The sequence below is a fragment of the Neoarius graeffei genome, chromosome 11 (assembly GCF_027579695.1).
Source record: "Neoarius graeffei isolate fNeoGra1 chromosome 11, fNeoGra1.pri, whole genome shotgun sequence".
In the NCBI taxonomy this organism is placed as follows: domain Eukaryota; kingdom Metazoa; phylum Chordata; class Actinopteri; order Siluriformes; family Ariidae; genus Neoarius; species Neoarius graeffei.
In genome coordinates this window covers 21490251-21511817 of record NC_083579.1, presented here as the reverse complement: position 1 = coordinate 21511817, position 21567 = coordinate 21490251, and the positions used below count along the sequence as shown (strand labels likewise).

The following is a 21567-nucleotide window of genomic DNA, read 5'->3' as shown; positions in this document are numbered from 1 at the left end:
GGCTGGGAGTATTGAGCTTTGTATTGTTTAGTAAACGTACAATCGTCAGTAATAAGTGATAATTATTAGTTAAAGGCAGCTCTGTGGCATAAATCTTTCAATTAATCTTCTGTCATCCATTTGCTAAAATTATGTGCCACATGTGTTATCAAGACAACACTTCATGTGACAAAGAAAGATATGACAAATACATAAATGTATGAAAATCATTTTGTACAATTAATGATTGATACATAGAAACACTTAAAACGTGTGTGGCAGCGGGGGCGTGGTCAAGCGCCGGTCTGTGACAGGAGGGCGGAGCCAGGGAAGGTGAGTGGCAGAAATCACTACACCTGATGGTAATTAACCTGTGTTGTGTGTTTTCCCAGTAACCGCGCCCTATTTAAGGAGGCAGAGCTCATCCCGGGACAAGAACACAGTGTGTGTTTCGCTATCAGATTAAAACTGGCGGTTATACTGAAAAGTCTGGCAATAAAAAGCCTATTTGTATCTGAAGCGTTGTCCTGCCGTCCTCTGTGCTCCACCCACACTTCAGAGAGCTCTACAGTGGTGCCAAAACCCGGGACAAGGTGGAGCACCAACCTCGCAGCCCCATGGAATCCTCCCCGTTCGTGGACCTGGTCCACGCCCTCACCACGGCTCAGCAAAGCCAGCACCAGGCGCTCGTCACGCTCCGAAAGGAGCAAGAGCGGCGCTTCGAAGCCCTGGTGCTGGCCCAGCAGGAAGATCGCGAGGCGCTCCGGCATCTCCTCGCGTCGGCGGGGTCCACCAGCGCCCCGGCCGCGGGCCCGTCTCCCCTCACCGTGACCAAGATGGGCCCGCAGGACGACCCCGAGGCGTTTCTCACATTGTTCGAGCAGGTCGCCGAAGCCTCGGGGTGGCCGATGGAGCAGCGCGCGGCGCGCCTCCTCCCCCTCCTGACGGGAGAGGCGCAGCTGGCCGCGCTATAACTCCCCGCCAACCGCCGCGGAGGACGGCCCGGTGAAGGTCCGCGTAGGCCAGCCGGCGGTTGGCGGGGAGTTATAGCGCGGCCAGCTGCGCCTCTCCCGTCAGGAGGGGGAGGAGGCGCGCCGCGCGCTGCTCCATCGGCCACCCCGAGGCTTCGGCGACCTGCTCGAACAATGTGAGAAACGCCTCGGGGTCGTCCTGCGGGCCCATCTTGGTCACGGTGAGGAGAGACGGGCCCGCGGCCGGGGCGCTGGTGGACCCCGCCGACGCGAGGAGATGCCGGAGCGCCTCGCGATCTTCCTGCTGGGCCAGCACCAGGGCTTCGAAGCGCCGCTCTTGCTCCTTTCGGAGCGTGACGAGCGCCTGGTGCTGGCTTTGCTGAGCCGTGGTGAGGGCGTGGACCAGGTCCACGAACGGGGAGGATTCCATGGGGCTGCGAGGTTGGTGCTCCACCTTGTCCCGGGTTTTGGCACCACTGTAGAGCTCTCTGAAGTGTGGGTGGAGCACAGAGGACGGCAGGACAACGCTTCAGATACAAATAGGCTTTATTATTGCCAGACTTTTCAGTATAACCGCCAGTTTTAATCTGATAACGAAACACACACACTGTGTTCTTGTCCCGGGATGAGCTCTTCTCTGCTCTGCCTCCTTAAATAGGGCGCGGTTACTGGGAAAACACACAAAACACAGGTTAATTACCGTCAGGTGTAGTGATTTCTGCCACTCGCCTTCCCTGGCTCCGCCCTCCTGTCACAGACCGGCGCTTGACCACGCCCCCGCTGCCACAATGTGTTTTTAAAAAAAATAATTTTTTTCTATCAATACCTAGCCATGACCTTGAAATCAGATCCATTGATAACAAAAGTCACAAATAGTGTTCAGTGTTCGTTGTTACAGCCAAACACAATACACCGATTAGGCATTTTGTATCACAGAATATTAATACATCATTTCATAGTGTTTTGAGTGTTCAAAACTATCCACAAACTGAATAAATCCACAAAATCCGCAATGTAAACAACTCTGGTAAACGCACGCTATAGAGAAAACATGGCGACAGGCCAGCATCACCCAAGGGAGGTTACTGGTATGACGTCACACACAAGTTGACCTAGTTAACGGCTGGCTGCCTAAATTTGGCTGTGCGCATCAACTTTAAATGCTTGTAGCGGGCGCATCGTGACACTGAGATCGCGGGAAACCGAGGGGCTTGAATAACCCACCAAACCCGACATTTTGACACATGATATAGCCTGATTGCTGAAATTACCGCACGAGGCCTTTAAGAGAAGACAGCTAAAACAATTTTTACCAGAACCCTGCCTGGTTTCATTCCTCGACCTAACTTTACATTACAGGGCAGGCCATTAGTTTGCTGGGCTTGATGTTGGTGGAAAACATGTCTTTTAAATTTATGAAAATTACTCACCAAAATTGAAGTTAAAGTTTAGTTTTTTGCCTTTTTGGTGGCAATCTTTCAATCATTCTTTAGTTTACATTCAAGGAATAAATTGCAAAAAACAAGCTGGAGGTTTTTATTTTAAATATTGAACTCAACACTTACCTCAACCAATACTAAAATGAAATAAATAGTATAATGTAACAAAATAATAATAAAGTAAAATATCATAATTAGATGTAAGAAACCACTTAAGGTAACACCAAGGCAACTAACAATAATGAAAAAGCATTACCCTAATTGGTGCAAAGCCTGCATGCCCTATCAGAACATTTAATTCTGCATGGCTTCCTGAAAAAAAACTCAAGTGCCCTATCGTAAGGGAAGTCATTGGGTTCGGGACCATTTATGGAGATTCGTAAGCAGGCTGCCAGGTGTTCCCCTTGGAGCCTATTCCTGAGGTCTGTTTTAATCTATGGATAAAGTACATTTTCTTCATCAAAGCACTAAATTTCCATTACATCAAAAAAAATAAAGGAATACTGAATTTCTATGTGCTTACCCTATTCATAGCTGAGAAATCCAGTGCAGTGATGGTTTAGCTACTTCGCCAATAAAGCTAATAAAGATGTTTCTTAAAATATTCAGATTTTATGCTTCAGATAGTATCAACTAGGCATCCCTGCGAGTATAACATTTTATTTAGGCTAGTGGGAAATCCTTATTTATCGTGAATGTCAAGCCATTATTAATAAACTTGCATGAATGCTGAAGCGGGATAAACGGGATAATGCAATAAGGCCGGTTCCTCGCGTCAAGCTGCTACTGTATGCATCAAAATTGGTTTACAGCCTGACTCAGGGATGTCCGTTTCCTGTAAGCCAAGAAGGCTATGATAAAGCTCATCACGAGCACGACGTAGGCTACCTTTTAAAATAAGGGGTCGGAAGGCGAATCGGGAAGGCTGCGTTATTCAAGGATGAGAATGAAAAATATTAAAGTCTGAAAAAAGCCAGGGGTTTGGGGGCTGCAGGCACCCAGTGGGTCCCAGGGGCAGGGAGCTAATGATTTTTGGCTTTTTTTTTTTTTTTTTTACCCCAAAACCATTAATTTTATCAGCAAAAAGTTGCAATGTATTTGGAAATAAATTCCCCTTCTTGGTGGACTACCAGGTGAAAATGATTAATATGGTACAAGAAACTTGTTTTTAATCAACTCACATTTGATGATTTCAAAAAATCAATGCACCTTTTAATATAAACGAGCTCTACAGTATTATATTTCTGCATTTTTGCTATTCATGTCTTTGAATACTCCAATCCTTTAAAATGAAGTGCAAACCAGAAAAAAGTTCTATCATATTCTCATATCATGTTCTCTTAAGCTTTCTTCTGATGTTATCATGGTCGCAGGAGGTCTTGCATATTAAGCAGGCAACATTCAACATCACTTATCAATTCCCTTTCAACTGTTGTGTGTACTAACTAGGTTTTATCTGGACAGGATGTTGTGTAATGTAATACATATACCATATGGTCAATTTGAAGATCAAGATGGTGATTTTGAATTAAAGAACAGGCATGTACAATGGGCATTACATATTGGAATTTTTTTAAAATCAAAAACTATAAGTTCATCTCAGCCTAAAGTTTGGGCAGACGCTGCCGCGCGGCACATGCCAGCAATTCCGTCCCCCTATGAAATGAGCAATAAGTAGGAGAGTTATACACGGTATCATACCTAAAATTTTATCAGAAATATAGATATGATGCTATGATTCTCCCCAACATGCTACATTAGATAAGCTAACCCCATTTATAAAAAGATACACACTTGTATATGACGTGTATTTGATATATGATGTGTGTGTATATATGATGTATATTCATACATTGTTACTTTACGGAAATCTTCAATAAGTTTGGTCTTTTCATGCCAGCCTGTTGTAGACCTAAATATAATGCACATGAAATGACGCTCCTCACCTCAACATGTCCTTTACTGTCATTTAAGCCACCATGGGCAATGCTGAAATCACTGTTGCAAACAGTGCATCGCGCGAAACTGTCATTATTGTTGACCCTTATTAGACAGGGAGATTATTTTGTGTAATCTGAGGTGAAGTGGGTTTTGTATTTTGTTTTTTTGGGGTGCGTGCGCTCTCTGCCATGCCGATCCTGTAGGCTGCACTGACTCAACTGAAAACTTCGGCCCTCAAGAAAAAGAAGCCCGCCCACACTGAAAGCTGATTGGCTTATTTTGCTGAGTAACCCAATCAGGATGCTCTTTGTCTAGCATGCGCTCTCTCTCGCGCTCCCTCGCGCACTCCGTCATATGCGCGATGCAGACATTAATGTTTCGCGTGCATGCGCTTGCTCGCTTGCTCTAGATTCTGGGAGATATTCTCCAATGTGCGGGCATCAGGGAGCCGCTATCAATATGCGGGAGACTCCCGGAACTTCCGGGACACTTGGGATGTCTGCGTTATAAGGTGACCACAGATCGTTAACCATACCATATGGGAAACCCTGTACTGTGTGCTCAAATGCAGCCAAACTGATTGGTCAGCGTTTCATAATACAGATGGACAATGACCCAAAACATAAAGCCAAAGCAACCCAGGAGTTTATTAAAGCAAAGAAGTGGCATATTCTTGAATGGCCAAGTCAGTCACCTGATCTCAACCCAATTGAGCATGCATTTCACTTGTTAAAGACTAAACTTCAGACAGAAAGGCCCACAAACAAACAACTGAAAACCGGTGCATTAAAGGCCTAGCAGAGCATTAAAAAGGAGGAGAAACAGCGTCTGGTGATGTCCATGAGTTCAAGACTTCAGGTAGTCATTGCCAACAAAGGGTTTTCAACCAAGTATTAGAAATGAACATTTTATTTACAATTATTTAATTTGTCCAATTACTTTTGAGCCCCTGAAATGAAGGGATTGTGTTTAAAAAAAAAATGCTTTAGTTCCTCACATTTTTATGCAATCGTTTTGTTCAACCCACTGAATTAAAGCTGAAAGTCTGTACTTCAACTGCATCTGAATTGTTTTGTTCAAAATTCATTGTGGTAATGTACAGAACCAAAATTAGAAAAATGTTGTCTCTGTCCAAATATTTATGGACCTAACTGTAAGGACAGATGGTGGGAAATTGAGACAGACAGGGGTTGGTGAAGAAATTACCCTGAATGTTGATAAGTAATCCATAGATGGAATGAACAGATTAAAACTCATTAACCTTTCATTTACTGAACATAAGCCATCTGTTTATAACCTCTGAAAGACCCTGGGAGCCGCACCTTCTTCTGTTTCACTAACCAAAATAAAATAACAGGATAAAATACTTGCGTATTTCAGTCTGTCCAGTTAAGTGCTAAAGCATACCCATGCAGTGCTTAAAGCAAGACGGTCTTTCGATTTCATAACATCAGTGAAATTTAGATCCCTCTGAAATTTGGTCATTGTGATGTATGTTTATTTCTGTAATATCTTAAAAATAAAACGGGCAGGCGGCACGGTGGTGTAGTGGTTAGCGCTGTCGCCTCACAGCAAGAAGGTCCTGGGTTCGAGCCCCGGGGCCGGCGAGGGCCTTTCTGTGTGGAGTTTGCATGTTCTCCCCGTGTCTGTGTGGGTTTCCTCCGGGTGCTCCGGTTTCCCCCACAGTCCAAAGACATGCAGGTTAGGTTAACTGGTGACTCTAAATTGACTGTAGGTGGGAATGTGAGTGTGAATGGTTGTCTGTGTCTATGTGTCAGCCCTGTGATGACCTGGCGACTTGTCCAGGGTGTACCCCGCCTTTCGCCCGTAGTCAGCTGGGATAGGCTCCAGCTTGCCTGCGACCCTGTAGAAGGATAAAGCGGCTAGAGATAATGAGATGAGATGAGATAAAACGGGCCATTCTGTGGAAGTTATTTATTTTGAGGAGATTCCCTAGCAAATAATGTGCATGAAATCGTGCGCTTCGCACAGTCAAGCAGAAAGAGGAAATCCGGTGTGCGCATGCGCAGGTTATCATTGACCATGCACTGACCCAGTTACATCATTTTGCCGCTAGACGAGGAGCTAATCACAACAATATTCACATTGCAACTTCAGTACTCAAGTTGTGACAGAAAATATGACTGAGCCAATGGATCCTACACAGCAAATGTTGGTTAGTATGTTTCTCCCTATCGTAAATATTATAATTGGTGAAGAATATGCTGCATTTAGCCCAAATATGTATCTTTTTGAGGTGAATTTGAGCCTGGTCATTCATCTTGTTGAAGTCCGTTTTTCACTGGCCGTATTCTAGCCAATATTCGTTAGTCGTGACGAAAATTATGTATTGATTTCACAATGTAAATATTATTCCTGTGCATTAGTTTACATAGAAGGTCCTTTATTTATCATTACGATGGTGAACGCCGCTGAGTGAAAATGTGTGAAAAGTTGTGCAATATAGGTGTATAGTCTAATTAGACTATACACCTATATTGCACAACTTCTGGTGAACTTCTCGATTTGCTATCATACTGTTCAGTTTATTTCATTGAGCAAGGCTGTATACGGTTCTGTTTCACTGTTGCAGTGGGGGCATGGTCAAGCACCGGTTTGTGAATGGAGAGCAAAGCTGGGGAAGGTGCTGTCTGTTTGTGTCCAGTGAGGAGGAGCAGGGATTAAGGATCTCTTCCCCTGGCTGAAATCACGTTGGTGCAGTGCCACACAGTTTATTTTGAAACTGCTGAAAAGCATGTTAAGTGACAGTTTAAAAAATAAAAACGAAAGTGACCTTGATCCTGCCTGCCTGTTTCAGTGCCCACTATATCAGGGAAGCAGTTATATTCATCTTTTTGATTTTTGTGTTTGCTAAAGTTTTGGCCAAACATAGTGATCAGAAGTAATAGTTTTGGGAATACGAACATTCCACTATCTTTGTAATGCCACTAATAGACTTTCCTAAACTTGACTTTGGTATAACCTCGTGAATTTCCTGTATAACTGACCCATTTCAGACATTAGCCCTGACATGACATGAGGAAAAAAAATCTCTGAAGTTTGATTGAAGGAGTGATATACGTATATCTGATTGCTGATATTTATTAGTTTGGTCCTGCGTTTCCTTTCCTTCGCAATACAGGGTCTCTTCTTCTCACTTTCCGTTACTGTAGTCGGTCTTCCGTGTTTCATGCACACATTCGCATGCTCCATTGTTCTCTCAGGTTGCAAATTTGTATCCCACAATGCGTTGCGAACGGGGAAACCCCACCACGTCATGCATGATGATCTTGGTTTAGGTCACGATGAGGCAAGAAAAAAATGGCGGAGAATTTAGGGCCAAGGGGGCTCTAAATTTATTAATTGTTCTTTTAGGGAAAAAAAAGTAATAAAATTTGAAGTCTATGATTTGAATTCAGTAGCTTTCGGTCCACAAAAAAAAAAAATTATTGGGTGTCGGGGAAAATTCTTCTTATGGCCTAAATTTGAAAAATCTGAAAGGCAGTATGCCTTTTAAGTAGCATTATTTCTAGTGTTCTGTGTATAGCAGTGTGTTTCTCTGGCCATGCATAGTTTCAGTGATTTTTATTCTAATTCTGCTCCTGAGTTGTAATGGTGCTAAATGAAAGCCTTTGCTTGCTGTAGAGGCAGCGGTGAAGGAGGACTCAATCATCGAGATGTGCTGATGTCAGATATCAAAAAGTGCAAGCAGGAAATCAATTGTTTTATTGCAGGCTTTAAGCAGGGCTGTCTGTGGCCCTCTGTGTGCACTTCCCCTTTTCCTGAAGTTCTCTGTGATTTCAAAAAGCTGAAGTAGTGAAACCTGAAGTAAGAAATCAACAGACCCCTTGTACTAATGTCGCATTTACATTAACTACCGTTGTCCTAGCCTAGGGGACAAAGTTCATGTGTCCCCTAGGACTCCTAGGGGACACATGAACTTTGTTTACCTATTGTTCACATACTGAAGACAAGCAAAGATGTCTATCTGTTGTCCGAAGAAAACTACAGCTAAAAAAGCTCTTCTACCGGATTACTTGGATAATCTTAGTCAGAAAGAAGCAAAGGATAGATATATGCGGAAATTAGTTTATTAGCGGTTATGATCCATACAAAATTCCTCGAAATGACTGGAGTGATGTAGATTTGTGGCCTTGCGTTAGCTACATAGATGTTGGAATATTTCTTTCTTTTTTTGAAGAGTCCCTACCCAGAAAAACAGTTAAACTGCAAAAGCAAGAATACCTTCTTTGTGTAAATACTTTTTTTTCCCCCGACATCAGCTTTTGGGAACAGAATGTTGTGAAAGCTAAAGCACTTACTCTCAAAGGACTCCTACCTGAACTGTGGACTAGATGGTATTTCTGCCCCTGCATGTCTCAGCAAGCCCAAGGAGTTACATAGCTATTTTGCACAGTTATACATTGATGACCAGATATTGTTTTAACCAGGGGTCTTCAACGTTTTTCAGGCCAAGGATCCCCAAACTGATGGAGAGATGGAGCAGGGACCCCCTACTATATATATTGTATAAAATTGTGTTTTATATCAAACTGGGCCTAGTGCCATGTATAAACATAGCTACCCTGTTATTGTGAATTCAATTCTAAACTATTCAAATAATACACAGGTTCATATATTCATGTTTTTATTTTAGACGTGCAAGGTACAGGGTGGCCATGCCACTGCCATTTATAAACATACATCTTGCATACAACTCTGAGATATTAAAATAATTCACAGATTCATGTAGAAGGGACAGTGAATCCTCAAGCCATCTTTGGATGGCATACTGTACATACTCCCACATTAGTGAGATGTCTGACCCTGATGAGTAGCACACAACTTATCTAACCTTGGATGGATGGAGGTCGTCAGGTAGGGGGTCATATCAGCCTCAGGCTGCAGTCTTGACCTGTATTTGTTTTTCAGGTTAGGTGAGTGAGGAAAATCCACTTTCGCAAAGATGTTGTTGCAAAGGGCAAAAGCCTCATCATAGCTTTTGCTGCCAATTGTGGAAAGTCTTTCTGGCAAGAGCTCCAGAACTGGGTGAGTGGTTTAGTTTCACATATGTTTCTGAACGTACTGTCAGTGGATAGTTCGATGAGCTGATCCTCCTCTGTCACTGTCAGGCGTGTGTCCTCTGCTGCGTTGTCTCTGAATGGAAACTGTATCCATGTCTTGTTCCTCCACCAGGAGTCAGCCTCAGAAAAATAGTTCCTAAATTGTCCCTCGAGCGCCTCCAAAAAGATTTCAAAAGGGTTCGTTGGGGAACTAAATGTCGTCTTTTTTTTATTTATTTGATCTATTTTTTTTTTTTTACAAAGGTAAATCTTTTCAGGGCGGCACGGTGGTGTAGTGGTTAGCGCTGTCGCCTCACAGCAAGAAGGTCTGGGTTCGAGCCCCGTGGCCGACGAGGGCCTTTCTGTGCGGAGTTTGCATGTTCTCCCCGTGTCCGCGTGGGTTTCCTCCGGGTGCTCCGGTTTCCCCCACAGTCCAAAGACATGCAGGTTAGGTTAACTGGTGACTCTAAATTGACCGTAGGTGTGAGGTGTGAATGGTTGTCTATCTGTGTCTATGTGTCAGCCCTGTGATGACCTGGCGACTTGTCCAGGATGTACCCCGCCTTTTGCCCGTAGTCAGCTGGGATAGGCTCCAGCTTGCCTGTCACCCTGTAGAACAGGATAAAGCAGCTAGAGAGAATGAGATGAGATCATCTTTTCAATAATATTGCAGTGTGCATCTTGTGTCTGGGATCTTAGTCAGCTGGGGACTGAATAGGTTCGGCCAATCACGGGGAACCTGACAGAGCCAGCCTGTAACATGCGGCCTCATGACTGGCACAGCAGCGATAGGGGTGGGTCCTCCTCTTTGTGTACAGGAGGCTTGGAGGGACAGGTCTAGGCTAGTCTCATGCTGTGAGTGAACCGGTGTACAGCCTGAGAGAGCTCCTGTGTCCTGAATGTGTGCATTGCTGACTGAAAGATAACATCATCTGCCTCCATTTATCCGTTCACTACAATATGTTGGATTCATGTTAATGTGTATTTAAAGACATTTTAAATTTGTGGGGAAAAAATTGTTTTGAAAAAAAAATGTAAATATAAAAAAATTGTCTAATCAACCACAAATTTCGCGACCCCCCCCCCCCTCCCCCCCCCCCCCGGAGTACCTCCATGGACCCACTGTTGAAGACCTCTGGTTTTAACAATAATAGTGTTATTATTTGTAAAATAGCAAAATATCTTGCTCTAGACTTTCAAACAATTAATACTGTTAGATTTTATTCTAATTTTACCTAATAGTGAATGGTCCAATAATTATAAACTAACAATCAGCACATTCCAATTGTAGCTATAGTCATAGTAACTATACTAACTATAATCACTAGCCTATAATCATCCTTGTAAAAATAATTTCAATCAGTGGTTTATGTTTAGTTCCCTCTTCATTTATTCTTTATTCAAAAGGCACAACTGAGTCACACAGGTTGATAAGTGTGCAACTGACAATAACAATTTTATCCACAGTAGTTTTTCCTGCCTTAGTTGATTTATTTTCATTTCACATGCATGCAGCTGTTCTAAAGTTGTGTGTGTTTGGGTAGAACACTCTCGAACTGTAGGTTCATTCCTAGACTTTGGCTCCATGGTGACATTTTGCACAGGACTGGGTTCCTTTGATAACTGAAGCAAAGCTCATGGTTCCCACTAGCGCTCGGCACACCTGCCATTGACGAACATAATCCATCAGTGATGAAGAAAAAAATTACTCGCAGTCGTCACAGTGATGAATGCATGTCATCATTATCATAAGTCATCCTTTATAGAAATCCCTCTACAAATCCCTCCATTTGGCAAAATCCAACCCCAGTGAAGAGATGGCAGGAAGCAAGAGTGTAAATAATGACATGTTTGTGACCAATAAAAATCGACTACACATAATGACTAAATGGGCGCCAAACTTTTGACCAATCGTAGTGCGTCTTAATTGGCCTGGTGTGGTGGCGTAATTACCGCCGCATGAACCAAAACAATGGCGCAGTCTAAGCTGACCAAAGTGTTTTTGGCAAGCTTCTTCAAGCGCTAAGGATGATTTAAGGGCTGAAACAGGCACGGGGGAGGCACACTCAGAGCCCCGACCATTCCCGAGCACATCAGACAGTCTCAGTAATACAGGGGTTGGTTTAAAAAAATAAATAAATAAAATACAATTAAAAAAAAAGTGCCAACGTGAAAGTGCTGTCAGCTGGCTAGTGGTTCTATATTCTGGGCAGCATGGCATGTTGAGGCCCTATGGTTAACGCAGTGGTATTGTTCGGCCCCATCACTCGGGGGTATAGCTCCGGGTGTTTTCACCCTCAAAAAAGTAAGAGGTTAATAGAAAACAACTGACTGGGTGTCGTCTGGAATTTTGAATATTGTAATGTAATAATCTTAATTTAGAATTGGTGTATTTGTGGTCCTAAAGGAGAGAGATATATGAGTGAGAAATTACAGTGTGTTTAAAAAAAATTTGGTATCCTTTTACAATCTAATAACTGCCAATTCTCATTCAGTTGGCCTCAAATTTTAACAGCATGTTTGGAAACGGGTCAAAATTTTATGTTTAATGGTTTTTGTTTTTATCTTTTTAGGTACAGAAATGCCATTCACTGGAAAAGAAAAGGCGTTTTGTGTGTTAGAGTATGCTCAAACACAGTTGAACAAGACTGTGCAGTGTGCATTTTTAGAGAATTCTCTAAAAATGCACCAATTGCAATGAAGATTTGGACATGGCACAAAATGTTCAAAGAGGAAGGCTGTCTGTGTGTGTCTGTGTCTTAGGCAGTGCGTATATTGAAAAATTTTGAAATCATTCATGGAATCCACATACCTTTTGAATTTCTCATTAAGATTTTGAGGAATAAATCTTATATTACTCAACATTAAGCCTGTTCAGTTTCATTTGCCTAGACTATGTAGTTTCTGGGATATTTACATCTCAAATAATATACATTTTTTTGAAACACCCTGTATATTTTTATTAAACTGATGATAAATTTTACTAGTGATTTATTCAAGTCAACTGACACATGCATCAGTTTCCTGAGACACTATGGGTGTTGATAATAAGGAGACAGAACTGAACCACATACATTTAAAGAGCACAGTGCAAAAATCACTAAAAAAGATGTCATAGCCTTTGAATGTGTGTGGGTGATCTTACCTTGTAAAATTAGATTTCACCTTCCCAACCTATTGATGCCAATCTCCCTTAAAAGAAAAATACAACAGCTAGAATAGAAATGGCACTGGTCTAACTAACACATGATGAAAAACACGGTGTTATTCTGTGTTCAGTTCGTAAATTGATGGGAAAATCGGATTCCTTCACTGTTTGTTGTTCCAAGATTCTTCTCGACTCTGTTCAATTGTAAATCCAGTGTTCTGTTGAAGTTGAGGCCAAAGGGTCTTTTTTTGAATAACTCCATGCTGAAATAACTTTCTCTCTCTAGCATATCATTGCAGTCACGTGGCCGCTTTGATGGCTTCACCCATCAAAGTCTCTAGGGAAGAATTACAGTAGTGGTTTCCTGTAATCCAGTACTGGATTATTATAGAGGTTTTCTCCTCTCACTCATTCACACACTCATGGACTCAATTTAGAGTAGCCAGTTAACCTAACCGTATGTCTTTGGACTGTGGGGGGAAAACTGGAGCACCCGGAGGGAAACCCATGCAGACACGGGGAGAATATACAAACTCCACACAGAAAGGCCCCCATTGGCCACTGGGCTTGAACCCAGAACCTTCTTGCTGTGAGGCAACAGTACTAACCAACTGCGCCACCGTGCCGCTAAAATAATCTTAAGTAAGCTCAAATTAAAGAGGTTTGTTTTAGTTTGATGGTGCACGGGGTGCCTAAAATCAAGTCTTTTTTATTAGAGGCTGGAGTGGAGCCCAATTTTTATATGTAATGGAGAGACCTGTGTCTGTACAAATATTTGAATTGTGCCAGTTTGGTTGGTATAAACCTGCATTAAGTCCACTTTGATAAGTCAGTAACTAAGAAAAAATGCAGACTAAGAAAAAGTGAAGAATTATTTGTTGAGCTTTATTTTTCAAGGAAAAAATTGGAGAATGTTTTTCAGCACCCAAGGGAAACCCTGAAAGCTTCAGCGCTCTCTGCTTTTCTTTTCTTTCAGGATATATCGTGCATGTCATTCCTTGTTGGGGTTTTTATTGAGTTATGTCGGAATTGTTTGCTTGGTGCCCAATCTAGGTTTTCCGTGTCAAATAAGGAAGCTGCTTCACCTGTAAGAAAATCAAACACTTTCATGAAGAAGCTAACTCGAATGCGAACAGAAATAAAATGAGATTCTTATGTAAACTCTTCCATACTTGCTTATGTCTTTCTATTTTTTTTAAAAATACAACTTCTTACCTGAAATAAAATGATTGCTACAAACGCAGGTATTCACAAATTTCTCTGGAGTTTTTAGTTTTAGGTCCTCTCATTGTATTCTCTTTAGCCACTCATTTCTTTGTTGTTCTTGAGGCATTTGCTTCTCTTTAACATTTTTCTTGATCGCAGGGTAATATCTATTTCTCGATTTGAACAGCCAAAAACAACGCAAAAATGAACCATATTTAAGACAGATTAAGCCTTGCTTACAGGAAAGGCTGTGTCTTGTTGCCCCCCAGGTGAGATTATCATGTGATGCATGACGTCATGCGCAAGGGGTCTATTGTGAGGTGGATCTGTCTACACTGGCTTGTTTTTAGGAAGTAGGAGGAAATTTAGAGAAAACTCATGCAGACATGGGGAGAACATGTGAAACATCACACAGGGAGAACATATAAAAAGATCCACATAAACAGCAAACCAAACTCCGTATCAAACCTGGGAATCTGGAGTTGTGAGGTGGCTTTTCTCATTTAGGGTTGGAAACCAAAAATAGTGTATATGAAGTGCAAGGACAAATTGAGCATCGCAAATTTTATTCTAATTGTTGAATTATATTTTTGTTGTAAATCTGACATTTTAATTTATCTATACAACAAAAACTAGTCAATGTACTTTTCACAAAACATTTTACATTTCATGGCAGCAAGAAAGTTGTGTGAGGTACAAACAGTAAATGTGGTTTAAAGCAGTGTTTCTCAACCACTGGGCCGCGGTCCATTAGTGGGCTGCAAAGCACCCTCTAGTGGGGCGTGACTCCCCCCCCAAGTTGAAGCAAATTTTTCCTCATAGTAGGGTACAATTGCTGGGTTGCATCCAATGTCACATCCACCTCGTTAAGCTATGGTCACACTCCAGCTCGCAATGCTTTTTCTATGGGTTATCAATGAAAATGAGACATTTTGGCATCGATGCTTGGCGATATACATGTGAGCTAAAAGTTGTGGTCACACAGCACGCAAACACTTGACTGTCATGCCTTTGCACACTTGAGTCTGGTGCAGCTCACGGAGCGCATTGTGCGTGCTTGGGACCGGGTTGTTATGGGAAACACCTGATACTGATTTAAGTGCGACCAGCATGTGCAGATACGGAAGCTTTGCCAAGTATTATCATCACCACTGTCATGTTTGTTTCTAGCCAAGTTTATAACACTGTTTAAATACTCTTCCTACACTTAGATCCATCTACTGCCATCTATCTTAGTGTCCTGATCCCCAGATCTTTAACCCAGCCACATATAAAAAGTTGTACACCTCCATCTTCTTCCAGGTTTTCATCTATGTGTCCGTGTAGAGCGATGTCTGCAGCAGTAAGTAGTCTGAGATGTCGGGGAACTCAACAGATGGATAATTTTCCAACTCGTGGGAAAAATCCTTCTTTGTTAGCGTGTAAGGCTCTATACAATTTGAGTGGTTTCTATATCCACTTCTTTTGAGTGTACTTCTTGGTTTTAATAGCTTCCTTGTTTGCTGTACACAAACATGGCAATAAGTTCTTGTGCTAATTGACCAGACTCCACTTTTGGATCATTAATTCCTTTTGACTGAGAATGCCCTGCATGCATGATTTTATGTTGGCTTCTGGCAGATCCATACAGTTTTAAATACAATACCTACAATTAAAAATAGCTGGTTTTTATTGCATGTATTTAATTCCTGGTCTCCCGTCTGTAACAGGGAGTGATGCTGCATTCCATTAATACACTTTGCAATAGATTATTAGATTCTAATAGAATAGATGAGCCAAAATAATTGGGGATCTTTTTGGGGTGGAGGGGAGAAAACAGGTTTTTAGATATGCCCGTTGTCCTTTAATGGTTAAGAACAGTATACATTGTGCGCAGAGTGCAAGCAGAGACTCCAGAAAGACTAACTATGACGACATGACTAAAAGGGAGAGCCAAAAGGTAACACAGACATGAGGGAGCCCTAGGACATAAAGCAGTCAGCCACTCCATCAATTTGGGGGAATTTATTCATCACATGTACATTAGAGCATTCTTTCTCTGCATTTAATCGATCTGGGAATGTGAGCACACATACCCAGAGCAGTGGGCCCGGGGAGCAGCTGGGGGTTAGGTGCCTTGCTCAAGGGCACTTCAGCCATTCCTGCTGGTCCAGAGAATCAAACTGGTGACCTTTTGGTGCTAAAACTGCTTCTCTAACCTTTAGGCCATGGCTTCCAACAAACCTGGGTAAACATGTGAGAGTTGGGGCAACAGTATCCATCCATCCCAGTTTACCAAAACACTCTATGCCTGAGGACCCTCCAGATCTACTCCTTCACCTAATAAAAAGCTATTAACAAAAGGCTTGACTAAACAGTTATGTTTTCCATCTAGACTTAAACACCAAGACTGTGTTGGAGTCCTGAACACTACATGGAAGGCTGTTCCATAACTGTGTGGGCTTTGTAAGAAAAGGCTCTGCCTTCACTATTTGAGGTACCAACAGATTGCCTGCACCTTTTGATCCAAGTCAGCTTGGCAGGTCATAAAAGACCAGTAGTCCAAGTACTTTACATCACCTGTTTGCAAATATGACAGTATTGCATATAATTGTTCTTCAGCTGTAAGCCTGAATGTAATCTAGTGAATTTGACTATATACGGAAAGCTGAGGTTCATACCAAAGGGATAATTGAAACAACATTCAATGTGATGTAACAAAAGGTTTGATCAAGCTCCCTGAGCTGTAGGCTTTTGCAGTTTTTCAGGTGTGGAGTGATTTTCATTCCTGGGGAAGCTTGTAGCATGATCTGTCACGTGTTTTGTTTTTTTTGTTTTTTTGTTTGGTTTTTTTGGTTTTTTATTTCTTCAGTACCAGAGGGTGGCATGTCAGGAGTGCTGTGTTGTTGCACTAGGCAGATATCATGCATCATACCGTACCTAGTCTACACATACAACATTCTATACAACAGTTTATGTAATGCCTCTAAACCCCACTTTTTTCCTTATACAATGCAACAATCATGATGTTGATTGACCATGTATTTTCGAACCATAGCTAATCCAAAAGGCCATAAATTAATCGAAGATCAATAAGATCAGCCAATTTTCACAGAATCTGCTGAGACTGATCTGGAAGATCTCGAAGGGGTGTGTGACATCACACGTGTAACAGGATCCATGTGTCAGTTTTGTTCCTGTGCTCAGCAGTGATTAGACCAGTCTCAATATGGAATCACGTCTTGAGGAGAATTCTGATAGTGATTGGGATTCTTATGTTGGATGAAAGGGCAGAAGATTATCAAGGATATTCTGGAGTAAATGGTTATCTTTTCAAGCCCCCAAAACAAGAAACTGCCAGTTCACAACAGTCCCACTCACCACTGACAGCGCATCATCAGCCAGAGAGAATTGGAGAAACAGATTGGTTTATGGATTTTTATTATAAGCTGGCCACTGCAAAATGTAGGGAAAATATTTACATGTATCTCAATAAATGCAGAAATGTAATCTTTTTAAAACGTACACTTATTCAGTGTGTCAGGGGATGGGTAGGAGATGGATGCAAGTGCAGAAGTACATTTTATTAATAAAAAGTGATACAGGCAAACAATCCAAAACGGCAGGCAAGCTCATAAACAAGAAACAAGCAATGGGTCAGGTGAGGCACAGAGTATCACAGGCCCAGACCAAAAACGGAAACTAGGAACAGGGATCGGAAAACCAGGAGCTCAACAGGGAGAAAAAAGGCTCTGCAAAGTGTACAAACATCACGTAATACTTCGGACCGAGTGTGCTTTGACAGTCCTTTTATAGGCACACTGATGCGTTTTAATCACACGCAGGTGTGCATAATTAACAGCACGTGTGAGCTGACACGCACGCAGTCCAGAGTGCGCTCGAGAGTCTTTCTGGTACGCATGCCAAAGGGTGCAGGACTGACACAGTGTAATATTGAAAGAAAATATGAAGTGGTTGATAATGGGGGAATCGACGAACTGTCCAAATGTCAGATCAAATGGTCGTCTGTTTCTGTGGTCTGTCAAATGGTGGTCAAATGATGGTCAATTTCACTGGTACAGTGATGATAAAGGGTTCATTCATTCAAATGCCATTTATTAAATAAATGGGTTTCTTTTTTGCTCCAATAATTCTCTGGGTAGATTCAGTGGCATGGTGCAACAGCTGGAAAATTTAATTAGATTTGTATAAATCAAGTCAAGTTTGTGTAGCGCTTTTAACAATAAACATTGTCGCAAAGCAGCTTTACAGAATTTGAACGACTTAAAACATGAGCTAATTTTGTCCCTAATCTATCCCCAATGAGCAAGCCTGTGGCGACGGTGGCAAGGAAAAACTCCCTCAAATGACATGAGGAAGAAACCTCGAGAGGAACCAGACTCAAAAGGGAACCCATCCTCATTTGGGCAACAACAGACAGCATGACTATAACATTAACAGTTTTAACATGACAGTTTCGTTGATGATGTAACTCTTCATTGATGGAAACTTGAGTGCAAAACTGTTCATGACAACTGCAGTCCTAAAGTTAGTAAGTTAACTGTAGTCCTCAGCCATAAAAGCATTACTGTAAGAGTCCAGAGCATCCTCCAGGTGTAACCCTCAACTGTCCCCATGGGGCCGTCCTCCACAGGAGCGATGCAATAAAACTCCAACCAGACACAGGGCACCAGGATGGATCAAGCAGGTCCAAGGGGCAGAAGAGGCCAGCATCTCAATCCCAGGACCAACATGTAACTCAGAGGGACAGATTGGAGGGGAGGGAGAGAGAGAAAACACAGGTTGTTAGGTATGCCCTAAAAATGACACAAGTATTAAATCTGTGTGGTAGGCTCGCAGAGACGAAGTCTTGACATCAGGCATAATACACAACAATGGCATGTTAATATGGTTAAAAAATATCATGACCTGCTCTGGCTGGATGCTTGATTGGGTGATGGGAGCACACTCCTCAGCAATGATGGGATGCAGATGGGACCCTTAGGGCTGGCCAAGACAATTCAGTTACATTTCACCGGGTCTGGGACATGCAACAGAATGTCTGACGGCCGATTCCCTGCAGGCTACGATAGCCAGTCGAGGTCTCCACCAAAAGATTTCCTGTTGACTCCATGTAACTCAGAGGGACAGATTTTGGGGGAGGAAGAAAACACGGGTTGTTAGGTATGCCCAATGTCACCTGAATAAGTAGGAACAGTATACATATTGCACTGAGTACAAGCAGGGACTCCGGCAACTAACTATGACAGCATAACTAAAAGGGGAGAGCCAGAAGGTAACACAGGCATGAGGGAGCCCCGAGACATAAAGCAGCCAGCCACTACACCGTCAACAAACTCGAGTGGGGACTGACAGCATCCATACATCCCAGTTTACCAAAACACTCTATGTCTGAGGACCCTCTAGATCTACACCTTTACCTCATAAACACCATTAACAAAAGGTTTGACTAAACAGATATGTTTTCAGCCTAGACTTAAATGCTGAGACTGTGTCTGATTCCCGAACATTACTTGGAAGGCTGTTCCATAACTGTGGAGCTTTGTAAGAAAAGACTCTGCCCCCTGATGTAGCCTTCACTATACAAGGTACCAGCAGATAGCCTGCACCTTTTGATCTAAGTAGGCGTGGCGGGTCATAGAGGAGCAGAAGTTCACTCAGGTACTGTGGTGTGAGACCATTTAGTGCTTTAAAGGTCAATAGTAGTATTTTATAATCAATATGAAATGTGATTGGGAGCCAATGCAGTGTGGATAAGACAGGCGTGATGTGGTCATATTTTCTAGTTCTAGTAAGGACTCTTGCTGCTGCATTTTGAACTAACTGGAGCTTGTTTATGCACTTATTGGAACATCCAGACAGTAAGGCATTACAATAATCCAACCTGGAGTTAAAAAAAAGCATGAACTAGTTTTTCCGCGTCATGTAATGACATTAAATTTCTTATCTTAGCAATATTTCTGAGATGAAAGAAAGCTATCCGGGTGATGTTATCAATGTGAGTTTCGAATGAAAGACTGGGGTCAATAATCACTCCGAGGTCTTTTACTGCTGCACGTGAAGAAACAGAAAGGCCATCCAGAGTCACTGTGTAATCAGAAAACTTGCTTCTAGCTGTATGTGGTCCTAGTACAAGTACTTCAGTCTTGTCCGAGTTAAGCAGAAGGAAATTAATAAGCATCCAGTGTCTAATGTCCTTAACACATTCCTCAATTCTATAAAGCTGGTGTCTCTCATCAGGTTTTGCAGAAACATACAACTGTGTGTCATCAGCATAACAGTGGAAACTAATACAATGTTTACAAATAATATCACCCAGAGGTAACATATATAGAGAAAACAGCAGTGGACCCAAGACAGAACCTTGTGGAACACCAAACTTTACCTCAGTACGTCTAGAAATATCACCATTTATATCAACATACTGATAACGATCAGTTAAATAAGAGCTGAGCCATGTACATGTACCAATAAATATCATAATTATAATTTTTTAATAGATAGTAATATACAAGTATTAGTGTCCATTTCGTGCCTTGACTCCAACACCAATGTAAATGTATTCTAATCAATCTAGATCATTAGCTGGTGGTTATTAACTGACAACCCTTTTAAATATGTTGTGGGTTTTTTTTTTTTTTTTTTTTTTTTTATTGTTGTCATCAGTTTCTCCACAGCTCTCCTCTTCTTGACAGGGGGTGTAAGTTTCATTTACACAAACCTCACCCACTGTTGCTTTAGATTAGTGTCTTTTCTCGGAAATTCGTGAACCGAATGTCTTGTGTATGAATTTGAACATCCAAAAACAACGCAGCGCTTTTCCATCATTATTTTTGTAAAATTCCTACAACAATATCCAATTTCGTTAAGTAAACAAGCTCGGCGTCAGATGAACCAAAATGACTGAGATAACCGGGTTTCCACACGTGACGTCATGCGAGATTAGCCCTGAGGCAAGGCTGCCTTTTTCTGGGATCTGGAACCTGTGATTTAGCAATAGTGTTGTGCTTGATGATGATAAATTAACAAATAATTTACAGTGGTGCTTGAAAATTTGTGAACCCTTTAGAATTTTCTGTATTTCTGCACAATTATGAAACATCAGACACAAGTCCTAAAAGTAGATAAAGAATCCAGTTAAACAAATGAGACAAAAATATTATACTTGGTCATTTATTTATTGAGGAAAATGATCCAATATTACATATCTGTGAGTGGCAAAAGTATGTGAACCTTTGCTTTCAGTATCTGGTGTGACCCCCTTGTGCAGCAATAACTGCAACTAAACGTTTCCAGTAATTGTTGATCAGTCCTGCACACCGGCTTGGAGGAATTTTAGCCCATTCCTCCATACAGAACAGCTTCAACTCTGGGATGTTGGTGGGTTTCCTCACATGAACTGCTCACTTCAGGTCCTTCCACAACATTTCGATTGGATTACAGCCAGGACTTTGTCTTGGCCATTCCAAAACATTAACTTTATTCTTCTTTAATCATTCTTTGGTAGAACAATTTGTGTGCTTAGGGTTGTCGACTTGCTGCATGACCCACCTTCTCTTGAGATTCAGTTCATGGACAGATGTCCTGACATTTTCCTTTAGAATTTGCTGGTATAATTCAGAATTCATTGTTCCATCAATGATGGCAAGCTGTCCTGGCCCAGATGCAGCAAAACAGGACCAAACCATGATACTACCACCACCATGTTTCACAGATGGGATAAGGTTTTTGTGCTGGAATGTAGTGTTTTCCTTTCTCCAAACATAACGCTTCTCATTTAAACCAAGAAGTCCTATTTTGGTCTCATCCGTCCACAAAAC

At 41.9% G+C, this 21567-nt stretch overlaps 1 protein-coding gene across 11 annotated transcripts in view; it reads left to right on the top strand.

The window, feature by feature from the left end:
• The window catches only part of luzp1 (leucine zipper protein 1), a 185519-nt gene that overhangs the window by 138145 nt on the left and 25807 nt on the right, over positions 1-21567 (top strand). Inside the window, exon 1 of one of the 11 annotated variants that reach the window (XM_060933611.1) lies at positions 9263-9379. The exons of the other annotated variants lie outside the window; for them this stretch is intronic. The gene's annotated coding sequence lies outside the window, so the exon portion shown is untranslated. Of the gene's footprint in view, positions 1-9262; positions 9380-21567 lie in introns of those variants that run through there. 11 annotated transcript variants of the gene reach the window in all.